This window comes from Barbus barbus, assembly GCF_936440315.1.
Source record: "Barbus barbus genome assembly, chromosome: 4".
NCBI classification, from domain to species: Eukaryota; Metazoa; Chordata; class Actinopteri; order Cypriniformes; family Cyprinidae; genus Barbus; species Barbus barbus.
In genome coordinates this window covers 35,310,391-35,325,945 of record NC_136732.1, presented here as the reverse complement: position 1 = coordinate 35,325,945, position 15,555 = coordinate 35,310,391, and the positions used below count along the sequence as shown (strand labels likewise).

Below are 15,555 nucleotides of genomic sequence, written 5' to 3'. Positions count from 1 at the left end.
AAGCAAAACACACACACATATACAGTGGGTACAGAAAGTATTCAGACCCCCTTAATTTTTTCACTCTTTGTTATATTGCAGCCATTTGCTAAAATCAAGTTCATTTTTTTCCCTCATTAATGTACACACAGCACCCCATATTGACAGAAAAACACAGAATTGTTGACATTTTTGCAGATTTATTAAAAAACAAAAACTGAAATATCACATGGTCCTAAGTATTCAGACCCTTTGCTGTGACACTCATATATTTAACTCAGGTGCTGTCCATTTCTTCTGATCATCCTTGAGATGGTTCTACACCTTCATTTGAGTCCAGCTGTGTTTGATTATACTGACTGGACTTGATTAGGAAAGCCACACACCTGTCTATATAAGACCTTACAGCTCACAGTGCATGTCAGAGCAAATGAGAATCATGAGGTCAAAGGAACTGCCTGAAGAGCTCAGAGACAGAATTGTGGCAAGGCAAGGTTACAAAAAAAATTCTGCTGCACTTAAGGTTCCTAAGAGCACCTTAAATGGATGACGTTTGGGACGACCAGAACCCTTCTTAGAGCTGGCCGTCCGGCCAAACTGAGCTATCGGGGGAGAAGAGCCTTGGTGAGAGAGGTAAAGAAAAACCCAAAGATCACTGTGGCTGAGCTCCAGAGATGCAGTCAGGAGATGGGAGAAAGTTGTTGAAAGCCAACCATCACTGCAGCCCTCCACCAGTCGGGGCTTTATGGCAGAGTGGCCCGACGGAAGCCTCTCCTCAGTGCAAGACACATGAAAGCCCGCATGGAGTTTGCTAAAAAACACCTGAAGATTCTCTGGTCTGATGAGACCAAGATAGAACTTTTTGGCCTTAATTCTAAGCGGTATGTGTGGAGAAAGCCAGGCACTGCTCATCACCTGTCCAATACAATCCCAACAGTGAAGCATGGTGGTGGCAGCATCATGCTGTGGGGGTGTTTTTCAGCTGCAGGGACAGGACTACTGGTTGCAATCGAAGGAAAGATGAATGCGGCCAAGTACAGGGATATCCTGGACGAAAACCTTCTCCAGAGTGCTCAGGACCTCAGACTGGGCCGAAGGTTTACCTTCCAACAAGACAATGACCCCAAGCACACAGCTAAAATAACGAAGGAGTGGCTTCACAACAACTCTGTGACTGTTCTTGAATGGCCCAGCCAGAGCCCTAACTTAAACCCAATTGAGCATCTCTGGAGAGACCTAAAAATGGCTGTCCACCAACGTTTACCATCCAACCTGACAGAACTGGAGAGGATCTGCAAGGAGGAATGGCAGAGGATCCCCAAATCCAGGTGTGAAAAACTTGTTGCATCTTTCCCAAAAAGACTCCTGGCTGTATTAGATCAAAAGGGTGCTTCTACTAAATACTGAGCAAAGGGTCTGAATACTTAGGACCATGTGATATTTCAGTTTTTCTTTTTTAATAAATTTGCAAAAATGTCAACAATTCTGTGTTTTTCTGTCAATATGGGGTGCTGTGTGTACATTAATGAGGGAAAAAAATTAACTTAAATGATTTTAGCAAATGGCTGCAATATAACAAAGAGTGAAAAATTGAAGGGGGTCTGAATACTTTCCGTACCCACTGTATATATATATATACACTCACCTAAAGGATTATTAGGAACACCTGTTCAATTTCTCATTAATGCAATTATCTAATCAACCAATCACATGGCAGTTGCTTCAATGCATTTAGGGGTGTGGTCCTGGTCAAGACAATCTCCTGAACTCCAAACTGAATGTCAGAATGGGAAAGAAAGGTGATTTAAGCAATTTTGAGCGTGGCATGGTTGTTGGTGCCAGACGGGCCGGTCTGAGTATTTCACAATCTGCTCAGTTACTGGGATTTTCACGCACAACCATTTCTAGGGTTTACAAAGAATGGTGTGAAAAGGGAAAAACATCCAGTATGCGGCAGTCCTGTGGGCGAAAATGCCTTGTTGATGCTAGAGGTCAGAGGAGAATGGGCCGACTGATTCAAGCTGATAGAAGAGCAACTTTGACTGAAATAACCACTCGTTACAACCGAGGTATGCAGCAAAGCATTTGTGAAGCCTCAACACGCACAACCTTGAGGCGGATGGGCTACAACAGCAGAAGACCCCACCGGGTACCACTCATCTCCACTACAAATAGGAAAAAGAGGCTACAATTTGCACGAGCTCACCAAAATTGGACGGTTGAAGACTGGAAAAATGTTGCCTGGTCTGATGAGTCTAGATTTCTGTTGAGACATTCAGATGGTAGAGTCAGAATTTGGCGTAAACAGAATGAAAACATGGATCCATCATGCCTTGTTACCACTGTGCAGGCTGGTGGTGGTGGTGTAATGGTGTGGGGGATGTTTTCTTGGCACACTTTAGGCCCCTTAGTGCCAATTGGGCATCGTTTAAATGCCACGGCCTACCTGAGCATTGTTTCTGACCATGTCCATCCCTTTATGACCACCATGTACCCATCCTCTGATGGCTACTTCCAGCAGGATAAAGCACCATGTCACAAAGCTCGAATCATTTCAAATTGGTTTCTTGAACATGACAATGAGTTCACTGTACTAAAATGGCCCCTACAGTCACCAGATCTCAACCCAATAGAGCATCTTTGGGATGTGGTGGAACGGGAGCTTCGTGCTCTGGATGTGCATCCCACAAATCTCCATCAACTGCAAGATGCTATCCTATCAATATGGGCCAACATTTCTAAAGAATGCTTTCAGCACCTTGTTGAATCAATGCCACATAGAATTAAGGCAGTTCTGAAGGCGAAAGGGGGTCAAACACAGTATTAGTATGGTGTTCCTAATAATCCTTTAGGTGAGTGTATATATATAGAATGAAGGAAAGTAAGAAAAAGAGAGAGAAGAGCAAAAGAATGGCAGTATCTTAGATCAATTAACGATAGACCAAATGAGAATCACAATTCACCTTAAAAAGGGGTTCAAACTTTAACACGCATCTAAACATCTAAACAGTTGTAAACGGTTACTTGCATTGGTTTTGTAGCTGAATGAGAGTCTTAATGCGGTAGACAAAAGGTTCTTGATGATTTCTTTAGGAAGATTTTCCTCTGGTTCTTCTGAAGATAGGAAGTTCCACGGCAAGTCCACAAAGTTACTTGAAGCTAAAACTGCCAGAAGGTTAACTCAAGAGGAGAGGTCTCTTTAGAGGTATTTTTAGAAATGGCACCGCTGTGTTCGGACGCCGTCCAGGTCGCTCCACATAGATTTTGCTTTAATTTACTTCTTTACCTTCTCTTTTTACACATTTCATGTCAGCACTGATCACCAATAACATAGAAACACTTTTGGACATTGGGAACCGCTACACTAACCTTTTCCAGGACACTTTAGCCACGAACCCAGAGTGGCCACTGGAGATTCTTTGGAACGCGGAGGTAAACAATATACCCCAGAGGCGAAGGATCAAGAAACACCGCGGGAAACGCGCTGGGATTCGAGACAGACTCAGGAAAAGGGTTCACAGTCCTCCTCTTCTGAGCATTCTGCTCGCAAATGTCCAATCCTTGGAGAATAAGATGGACGATCTTAGAGCCAGGATTAGTTTCCAACGGGACATAAGGGACTGTAACATCCTTTGTTTGTCCGAAACGTGGCTTTTGTCCTTGGTCCCGGACACTGCTGTTGACAAGTGATAACTTCTCTGTTTTTCGCACGGACAGAACAGCAGAGACCGGTAAATCCAGGGGTGGAGGAGTGTGTTTCATGATTAACAAGAAATGGTGTGATCCCGGGAATATCTCCATTCTGTCGCGTTCCTGCTCGCCTCATCTGGAACATCTTTCCATTATTTGCCGCCCATTTTATCTGCCCCGGGAGTTTTCATTGATCATTGTTACTGCTGTGTACATTCCACCACAAGCAGACACCGGCTTGGCTTTGTCTAAACTTCACGATGTGCTCAGCGGCTACATTAACAAACATCCTGACGCTGCCTTTATCATCGCTGGAGACTTTAACAAAGCCAACCTCAGGCAGGTCATGCCGAACTTATCAACATGTATCCTGTCCAACTAGAGGACCAAATACACTAGATCACTGCTACACTCAGTTCAAGAATGCCTACAAAGCCCGCTCACTACCGGCTTTTGGCAAATCAGACCATGCCGCCATTTTCCTCACACTGGAATATTAACAAAGGCTCGTTCAGGATCCTCCGGTGCAGAGAGTAGTGACGCACTGGTCCTCCCACTCAGAGGCTATGCTGCAGGCGGCTCTTGATGACGTCGACTGGGACATGTTCCGGGCGAGTTCTTCTGACATCAGTGAGTTCACGGATGTAGCATTAAGCTTTGTAAACACGCTAACCGAGCAAGCTACAGAAACAATAACTGTAAGGACATTCTCCAACCAGAAACCGTGGGTGGACAGAACAATCCGTGCTGTGGTTAACACACGCACTGCCGCTTACAATGAGGCTCTTCTGACCGGGAATATGAGCGAGTACAAAGTATCGTGCTATGCTCTCCGACGCGCAGTAAGAGCCGCCAAACACAGATACAGAGAGAGAATTGAGTCTCATTTCCAGCTCAATGACTCTCGACGGATGTGGCAGGGACTAAGGACCATCTGTGCCTTCGGAAACAAATCCTCTGCGGAGGTGAGAGCCGATCCGTTGCCGGCCGACGAGTTAAACATCTTCTACGGCCGCTTTGTCTGCAACGGCGGCGCGTCTCTACCGTCCAGCGCATCAGGAAGCAGCAGGCAGAGCAGCGATGATCCTGTAATCACCGTGTCAGAGGATGAGGTTCGGAGGGCGCTAAAGAAAGTGAACGTCAGGAAAGCAGCCGGACCTGATGGGATAACTGGCCGTGTTCTGAGGTCCTGCGCCGATCAGCTCGCTGGTTTGTTCACTTCCATCTTTAATGAGTCCCTTGCTACCTCCGTGGTTCCCACCTCATTCAAAAAATTCATCATTATCCCTGTGCCAAAGAAAAATAAACCCTCTTACCTGAATGACTATCGCCCAGTTGCCCTCACATCTATAGTCATGAAGGTTTTTGAGAGACTTCTAAAGAGCCACATCTGCTCCTCCATACCTGATACTTTGGACCCTCTTCAGTTTGCCTATCGCCCCAATAGATCCACTGACGATGCCATCTCTCACGTCCTACACTCTTCCCTCACACACTTGGACAGCAACAATGGGAATTATTTAAGGCCGATATTCATTGACTATAGCTCAGCTTTCAACACTATAGTCCCCATCAAGCTGGCTTCTAAACTCACAGACCTCGGCCTAAACTCCTCACTCTGTGACTGGATTCAAGACTTCCTCACCGGCAGACCTCAAGTGGTGAAAGTTGGCCAGTTCACCTCAAACTCCATCACCCTGAATGTAGGAGCCCCACAGGGCTGCGTCCTAAGTCCCCTGCTCTACTCTCTCTACACGCATGACTGCGTGTCCTCTCACAGCTCCACATCTATCATCAAATTCGCTGATGATACTGTGGTTCTGGGCCTCATCTCCAACAACGATGAGACCGCATACTTGGATGAGGTAGAGAGACTCACATCATGGTGCCAGGACAACTATCTCTCTCTGAATGTGAGCAAAACTAAAGAGCTGATCATGGACTTTAGGAAGAGACAGCAGCGGCCCTACACTCCTCTTATGATCAGTAGGACCCCTGTGGAGAGGGTGAGTAGCTTCAAGTACCTCGATATAAACATCTCCGAGAACCTGACTTGGACTACACACATCCAAATACTGGTTAAGAAAGCCAGGCAAAGACTGTACCATCTGCGACAGCTGAGGAAATTCAGGGTCTCACCAGTAATCCTGAAAACTTTCTATTCAGGGACCATAGAAAGTGTATTGACTCAGTGCATCTCAGTGTGGTATGGAAACAGCTCCAATCAGGACTGCAAAGCACTACAGAGAGTTGTGCGCTTAGCTGAGCGCATCTCAAGGTCTGCTCTCCCCTCTCTGCAGGACATCTACTTCAAACGCTGCAAAAATAGAGCTGTCAAAATCATCAAGGACTCAAATCACCCTGGTAACCGTCTATTCACTTTGCTTCCATCTGGTAAGCGCTTCCGTAGCCTGATGGCAAAAACTGAGAGACTTAGGAGGAGCTTCTTCCCCCAGGCCATCAGGCTCCTAAACTCTAACTCTGTGTCATAACATCACTTGACTCCATGTAAATATCACCATATCAATAAGCTATTCATAATTTTTCTCTACCTCATATTGCTGCTATTTACATACCCTGTACAACTTTTTTGCAAATTTTTTTGCACATTCCTCTTTATTACTATTTAAGTCAACAACATTCTGACCTGCACATTTATATTTATATTTTTTATCTTTTATTTTATTTTATTTTATTCTTTTATTTTTTCTACTTTTCTTTTTCTTAATATTTGTATTCTATATAATTGCACTGTCCTTGGAGCGGACCTGACCTACATTTCACTGCTGGTTATACTCTGTATAATTGTGTATGTGACAAATAAAAAATCTTGACTCTTGAATCTTGAGTTTGGGAGCGGGTCCGTCTCAAGAAGAAGAGTTTTGAGCACCGATTAGTCTGAGTTCAGAACTTTTGATAGTTTGTAGCCGCACCCACTTTTTGGGTGGAGTGGCCAATCAGAGGCATGAATTTTTAGCGAGAGAAACTTTCTTTGTCTCCGTTTATGGCTCATTTGCTTTTTTATTGCCGGTCTGGAGAGTTGGTGCAGTTTTACTTCAAAACATAGTAACAATTGTATGATGCATTTCACGACCACATAGTGTACCTCATTGTTCGAGGAATAAAAAGAAGATCATTTTGATACCAAGAAAGTAACCTATAGAAGATATTAAAGCAGAGATACACTCATACACTTGAATATGGGTGTTTAGAGTCTAATTAATTCAAGTAAAGGGTTCTAACTAGGTTAATATAATAGGGGAATATACATACAACACATGCATATACCAGATACATTTATAACTGCTCAATTATGGCCTAAATAAAGCAAATGTCTTTATGTGTGTGTGATGTGTATTTGAATTTGTGGAGACCACTGGTCTAGTCAGGGTTTGTGTGGGGTCATTCACTCCATCCACACAAGTTTGATAGGGAGACCAGAGAGGTGACCTGCTTAGCGTCTTTTGATAGTGTTTGTAACATTTGGACCAGTCAGACACACAAATATTTGTTATATTTAACAAATAATCTCTTATGCCCCGTCACCTAACCAAAGGGCCAACTATGAGGGTCTGTGGACCCCCCCCCCCCCCCCCCCCCCGTTAGGAGCGAGAAATGGAATCTTCTCTAATTAATTTATAGAAAAACCTTTCTTTGAATGATCACACATATCTTCAGGTCATTGTGTATATTATTACTGTTCTTGTATATGTATATGTCTTAAGAATCTTTAGAAGTTTGTGCATTAACCCAGCTGAATTACCTATGCAAATTACCATGTTCAGAGACAAAGAATCGTAAAACTTTCCCTCCAAAAATTCAGGACTCCATTGGTTCTTTGACACCCCAGAGGTGTGACCTGTATAGCAGATAAAGCTCTCACGTATGTGACGCCCCTGTAGTCTGCGGTTTTGTTAGATCCTAAGAGGATGTGAGCTAGAACTTTTTCTGGACCCTCTTAAGTTTTTGTGCCAGGCCTTGCGGCCTTGACTTTCCATTCAACAAAGGACCTCAGCAGATCTCTTTCTTAGCTCTTTTCCACTCTCTACCTGGAAAGAACATTTCTACCTCAGAACATCCTTGGAATTCATCACTCTTCAACCCGGAAGAACATGATTAGGAATCCAAAACCTTGAAACCATTAAGACCTTCATCTGAGACTGCGTTCCGGACACTCGTCACGACCAAATGCATTGCAAGTATTGTACATTTAACTAAACAAAACAGAGGTTATTAGTACAAGTTATAGACCCCGTTATAAACGGCGCTGATGGTTTTACTCAGGTGGTTAAATGACTTTTTCTAACTGCATTCTCTGGTTTTCCTGATGGCTTCATCCATCAACTTTCATTTGCCCTTTCCCCATGTATGAGTGATTGTACGTATGTATGTTTGTTTGTTTGTTTGTTGGTTTGTTAGACTAGTTTGCGTTAGTGTTTAGTTAATAAAAGTTGTGCGCACAAATTACATGAGTTTCTGGTTCTGACTTGCACATTAATGTCCCTTTACGATTTTGACCCTTACTACATGCTCTAATGTATTAATACTTAAGAAGGTGTTTTCTGTGGCCAAGAAAATATCCTTTCTTATAGTTGATATGAACTTGCACTGAATGTTCTCTGGACAGACAGATCAGTTGATGGCAATTTAATTTTGCTACAGTTATTACTGTCAGCAGACAAAAATAATTGTAATTAATCATAATTAATTGTAATTATTTATATACAATTCCATTTTGAGCTAAATAAATTGTTACAGGGGGAAAGACCATTGGCAATTTAGCACCCATATAAATGTAAATGATGAGGCCAGGTCAGTAATTTATATGCAGATGTCAAAAGGGTCTCTTAAAACCAAGTGTATTCAACCATCAGTGAGCTTATGCAGACGCTACAGATCAGTTGAGGCACTCGCTGATTATGTCACTCACTTCACATACATGTTAAGTGTTTCAAGGAGTCCCTAAGGCCTATATGCTCTCAAGTTCACCTGTGCTCTGTTTGTTGTCCCCTCCGCCGTTTGCACATATTCAAATCATTTTTGGATAAAAGCTGCTTATTATTCAGAGAATAAATGTAAAAGTCATTTGGCCTCATTTATGAAACGAACGTACGACAGAAAATTGGACCTGTGGTCGTTTCAAAGCAAAGCTTGGAATTTATCAATATGGACGTGAGCGGTGGCTGCGATCAAATATGACGTCAGGTCTCAGCTCGTGTATGCAAGTTTTTAAGTAAGTTGAAACTGTGTGCAACATAGAGAATTGTGGAGAATTGTATAATGACAGCATTTTGTTCATTTAGATTTTTCCTTACTAACAAGTAAAGCTTTTTTTCTTGCTTTATATGCACAAATAGCAGCATAAACAACAGACCATGAAGATACACACATCCGGAGAAAAACAGAAAAGGAATAAAATAAATACAGCTACACAAAACTCTCTCGTAAATAATTAACAGATTAACTAAATTAAAAAAAACTGTGTGACAAATAGGCCACTTTCGTATTTGTGACACTCTTAATGCATTTTATTTGTTTTCTTTATCCACGTTTTTCTTGCCATAAAAATGCGCGCGGCCATTTGTAAATTCTATGGGTCTATCTTCCGGTCTCATCCGCGTCCAGCTATTTTTTAGCTGTACAAAACAGTTTGTTTTGCTGCTTGATATCGACAATTGGTGTGCCTTACCATATTATTTTAATGTAGTATATTAATTATGAGCACACTGGTTTGTAGTGCAAACAGTTTATCGTTTACTGCACGTTGTTATTCTTCTCGTTATTTATCGATAACGGCTAATGAACCAGAAGTCTAACCCATATACTTCCACGTTGAAGAAAAAGGTGGATATCTTTATTTTATTAAATTTAACTGATCGTGCAGGCATGTCCCACGCACACACTCATTTCAGCGTTGCTAACTTGACATTTCAGCCATTAATCAAACTAAAATTCAGTCTACCAAACATAAAAGTTACACTGCACAATTTAAAAGGTCCGCTGTAGCGCCCAAACAAATGTTTTTGCGCATATGAAGGGGGTGGTGATGGCGCAGTGGATAAGACACATGCCTTTGGTGTGAGAGACCCGGGTTCGAATCCACTGTGAGACACCAATGTGTCCCTGAGCAAGACACTTAACCCCTAGCTGCTCCAGAGGCGTGCGACCTATGACATATATAGCCAATTGTAAGTCGCTTTGGATAAAAGCGTCAGCTAAATGAATAAATGTAAATATGAAGGCTGATGAGGCCCATTGTGATGCATGAAGATGCAGTGTACCAGAATTTATGTCAGTGATGGCAAACAGCACTGGTTGTTGTGTTTTATAACCTATTACTAAGTAATAGCTAAGTGTTTTATTCCTGACTAAGTAAATGATGCAGAAGTGCAAATGATATTAAAGTCGGCATGAAACCAAAACTTAGCATATGTATTTTCTAAATGCATGTTATTGATCTTATCATGAATGATTCATTTATGCATGTTTCATTTTTATTTTGACTTCATTTCTAATAAAAAATATCTTGACTTCTCTCTGGTGACGGATGCCGGACTTCTCCAGTCAGTTAGTGCACTTTTTTTGTGGATTTTAACAGCATGGGATGGACTTTTTCACTTAAGGAAATGTTATTATGCATTATGGTATATGGATTGGTATTTTGACCACGAGTGACAGTTTAAAGTTAAAATGCTATGTATTACAAACACGCAGCTTTTCACTTCTCAAGATGAATTGGAGCCATGTGGATTACTGTGATGTTTATATCAGCTGGTTGAACTCTCAAGTCTGGGCAGTTCCTCACATGAATTAATCATATGGCTTCAGAAGACATGGAACTATTTATATAGTCATATGGACTATTTTGATGGTACTTTTAAGATGATTTTATTGTTGTTGTTTTGTAGCCTGAAAGTCACTGTATCCTTCAGTGTTTGGAAAAGAGCTACGCACAAAATTATTCAGAATTTCCTGTTTTATGTTTTACATGAAAAAAAACTAAGTTGATCATAGAATTTTCCATTTTGGGTGAATTATTTCTTGAATGCATTGTGCACTGAATGCATTATTTCTTGTGCTCATTGGAGCACATTTGCTGGATTGTGACGGGCAGCAGCAGGCACAATATACATGCTTGAAGACAAATTACATTTATTTCTGCATGAAATTCGCTCACACATTCAGCCCACTTGTGTATGCTTTATACAATTTAGGAATAATAGTGTTTGTGCCTTTGGGTCATCCTATTATTATTTGGAATCCTGTGCTGCTCCCTGTGCCCCTCCTGGGGATACGTCCCTCGTGTTTGCTAGTCATTCTTCTACACTCAGCGACTTTTTTGTGCAAGTTCTGGTTTATTCATTCTTGTGTTTCATCACCTCCTCAAAAAATATTTTTCCTCTGGGTTTGCTCAGAGCCTTCTGGATTGTTCATTCATATCTAAGGAGATTTCATTTTTAGTTGCCTCTCATTTAAGTATTGAATTTTCCTCCTAAAATTCCTTAGGAGAAGTAAGTTTAGACACTATTGTTTCGCCGACCTTATTGCAAAGACACTATTCAAACTTATTGACACTTTATTTTCCTTTTTTTTTTTTTTGATATTGTGCAGTGCTTTGACACAATTTGCATTGTAAAAAGCGCTATATAAGTAAAGGTGGCTTGACTTGACTTGACAAAGTAAAGAGTTATTAGATGAATGTGGATAGCATGGTGCTCATATAATTTAATCTGGAATAATTAGAAGAGGTAGGTTTGAGTTCATATTGAAATCTTTGACTTTTGATTGCAGAATTCTGAACTTGAGGAATGAATAGCACAGTTTGAGGCACTGTTGAGATCTCTTCTGAAACTCTGTAGGAGACACATTCAAAGTTACTATGGTATTTTAATAAGGAGAAAATTGCAGGACACTTGATAGTTCATCCAAAAATCATAATGTTAGGGTCCAAAAAACTTGGAAGAGTAAATAACGATTACCAAAATAAATTGGTGAACTATCACTTTAAGGGACTTTACATAAGTTCTTATGCTTTTAGATTGATCTGATCATATTTTGTTTTAACTTGTTTGTTCATTTATTCAGATATTAAATGGTTTGTTCATTAATTTGTTGCTTCTGTACCATATTCATTTTGTCAATCATTCGAAATTCATTGGACGATCAAAATCTTATTTGGTCATTCATTTTTTTAATTTAGTCATTTACCTGGTTGTTTGTTTTATGTTATTTCATTCAGTCATTTGTTTGTTCAGTCATTTGCTCATTAGGTCAATTGTTTTTTGGGGGGTCATTTATTAGTAATTTGTCCATTGTTCACCTTGTTCATTCATTCATTCATTCATTAGGTCATATGTTCATTCTTTTGTTGATTTGTTTATTCAAGTCTATTATTCAGTCATTTGTTTATTCTCTTGTTCATTCCTTCATTAGCTAATTTGGTCATTTAATTGGTCGTTTTATTATTCTGTCATTCATTCATTGAGTCGGTCCTTCATTCATTCACTGATGCTCATTGCTTTTCTTACGGCATCGCACGGTCCCTCCTTTCTGATTTAAGCCCCTCCTCTTCTCTCTGTCTGTCTCTCCCTCACTTTCTCTCTTTCTGTCCGTTTATCTTCCTCTCACACTCTCTCTCTCCCCTTCATCTCACCTCCAACTAGTCAGTTTTCCGTCTCTGTTCTGCTCGGTCTCTCTCTTTTTCCCTCTCTGTCTATCTCTCTCCTTCTCTCTCTCTTTTTGGTGTGCTCAAGCTCCAGTTCGGTTTGCTGTCTGTCTGTGCATTGCCGGTCTCGTTCCTCTGCAGACCTGAACCTCCAGCTGAACCCGGGACTCCAGCTCACTCTACAGCGGGTAAGACTCCAGGCATGCTCTGCTACCACACAGGGAAGAGTTATGTGATGATAAAACAAGGAACCGTTTGATGGGATGGAGACAGAAAGGAGAACAAGTGCGAAAGCCGTAAAGGAAGTGAGACAGAAAGTACAATGAAAACTGGGAGAAAAATTGGTCAATTATCAAGTATGAGAAAGATTAAAATAGTTAGAGGATGCAGAAAGACCGAAAAAGGTGGTCGTCAAAGTCAGTGTGGCTGCAAAATCATCTTCATGTAATATCCCATTCACAAACCACAGCTGAGCTCTGCCAGCCCTCCGCACTGTGTGTGTGTGTGTGTGTGTGTGTGATGAGAGAGCTTGTGCAGCATTCCTGAAAATGTAATAGATCAAATCTAGTGAAAATGGGACTGTAAAATGATAAAGGAGTGGCAGAGAGTTTTATGAAGACACATTGAGATGAACTTGATGAATCGCTCACTATCTATCTATCTATCTATCTATCTATCTATCTATCTATCTATCTATCTATCTATTGTTCTTTCATTCTGTCTACATAGCTATCTATAGATCTGTCTTTCTATCATTCTCTATATCACTCATTCTGTCTGCCTATTGTTCTGTCTTTTTGTCTTTTTATCTGTCCATCTGTCTATTTATCTCTCTGTCTGTCTCTTTCTGTAATTCTGTTTGTCCATCTCTGATATTGGAGTGTCGTTGCCCTTTAGTTCTTTTCTCTGAATGCATATTGATCTCATTCATAAACTGACGCTGATCCTACTATAAATGTACTGAGATAAACGATATTGTGCCAAATAAAATTGATTTGATTTGATAAAATTGATTTGATAAAATTGCATCAGTTGATTTACCTTTGTCACTTTTCTAATTAAGCATTTTTTTTCATCTCTCAGCATATGCATGCACTCAAGTACTTTTCAATGACTTCTGTTGTTTTATATTGAGCTAATTTTAGTAAGTCTAAACATGACCCTTACAGAAACCTTGTTATTAGATGTTCTTTAAGACATGATATAGTCCTTTTATTAAGGCGACTTTTCCCGCAATGTTGGTGATATTAGGTTTTATCATAATTGTGGTCACAATGTAAGCAAAACCTCCACATACAGCTTTTCTTATAGTCCAGATGTAGTAACTGCACAATTTGGAGATTGAACTAGCACAGAAAGAGAGGGACGGACTCACACAAATGACACAGGATGAGGAGAAAAGCATGGCTGCATTAGTGCTGCTCTGGTCCTGGTGTAGTAACATGACTTTAGGTTCAAATACTCTGATGCACGCTGTCAGGAAGGTCAGGGACTGCTGGGATGGGGTTACCGTGTTAGCTAAAAGGATAGCATAGCAAAAAGATTACAGCCATTCTGCAGTGATGGCACAAAGTGTGCATGAGTGTGTGTGTGTGTGTGTGTGAGTGTGTGAGTAAAAGATGCATTACTCCTGCAGGCTGCCTGCTCTGGTTAATGAACCAAATCAGTCACACATGCTCAGTCTCTTGCACATTTTTGGTCATTTAACTCTTTTGACTGGATTAACCATCCATAGTTCCTTGAACTAGTCTTTCTTTTCATTTATATTCTCTGGTGTGTTTCCTGCATGCTGTCGTCTTGATTTAAAGGTGACATTTTTTATTTCTGCGCCGCTAACGGCATCAAATGGAACGATTCTGTCCCAGAGATCTGAGTCCACACTTTTTTGGTGACATAATGCCACACAGACTGATAAAGAACTGTTCTGAAGCCCACAAAAGTCCTTCTGAGCTCCCTTCCAAAATTTAAAATGACAAATACAGCACCGCATGTCCTTGTGGACTTAGTGCACTTACTGCAGACATCGTATGACTGCTAGTGCACATCAGTTGACAGAACCAGTGATTGTGTTGACCTGTTTTTGAAATGCTCCCCTTGTCTGCCAAACAATTCAAGTCAAATTTATTTATACACCTCTTTCTACAATTCACATAGTTTCAGAGCAGCTTTACCGACAATCTTGATGTTGATGTTTATAATATGCATAACTTTATGCATTATATTATAGATCCGAGATGGCTGATAATACAGTTTATATTTTGAAATGATATAATTAATGTATTTGTGACTTGCCTAAAGATGTTTGGGCACATAAAATGAGAGTTAAAGTCTACTTAAAATCTCAAATTAAAGGGAGAGTTCACCAAAAATGAGAATTCTGTCATTAATTACTCACCCTCATGTCGTTCCTAACCCGTAAGACCTTTGTTCATCTGCAGAACACAAATTAAGATTTACTGATGAAATCCGAGAGCTTTCTGATCCTCCATAGACAGCAATGCAACTGACACGTTCAAGACCCAGAAAGGTAGTAAGGACATTGTTAAAATAGTCCATGTGACATCAGCGGTTCAACCGTAATGTTATGAAGCAACGAGAATACTTTTTGTGGGCAAAGAAAACAAACATAACTACTTTATTCAAAAATGTCTTCTCTTCTGTGTCAGTCTTCAACGCACGTTCACGAGAGCTTCATAAATTTAAGGTCGAACCACTGATGTCACACGGACTATTTTAATGATGTCTTTACTACCTTTCTGGGCCTTGCACGTTTCAGTTGCTGTCTATGGAGGGTCAGAAAGCTCTCGGATTTAATTAAAAATATCTTAATTTCTGTTCAGAAGATGAACGAATGTCTTATGCGTTTGGAACAACATGAGGGTGAGTAAGTAATGACTGACTTATCATTTTTGGTTGAGCTGTCCCTTTTTAAAAGACTTTGCCATTATAGAAGATTTAAACAAAGAATATGACACATTTTCAGTTGTTTCTTTGAATTTGAATTGGTTTTTCGTAGTTATGGGCCATTAACTGTGTGTGCTTTGGGTGTGAGTGTGTGCTTGCTCATACAGTCTCGGATGAACAGATAGACATTGAGTGTGTGTGTAATTGCGTATGTGTGTGTTTTTGGATGCGAGAGCAGTCGAGATTGGACAGCTGACACTAATTGAGTATTGGCAGATAGAGAATGCAATGTTGGTGTGTGTGGGATGGTGTGTGTA

General features: G+C 40.6%; 1 protein-coding gene across 2 annotated transcripts in view; it reads left to right on the top strand.

The window, feature by feature from the left end:
- The window catches only part of LOC306862922 (parvalbumin-7-like), a 66,295-nt gene that overhangs the window by 7,941 nt on the left and 42,799 nt on the right, over window positions 1–15,555 (top strand). The window contains exon 1 of one of the 2 annotated variants that reach the window (XM_079406025.1): window positions 12,311–12,522. The exons of the other annotated variant lie outside the window; for it this stretch is intronic. The gene's annotated coding sequence lies outside the window, so the exon portion shown is untranslated. Of the gene's footprint in view, window positions 1–12,310; window positions 12,523–15,555 lie in introns of those variants that run through there. 2 annotated transcript variants of the gene reach the window in all.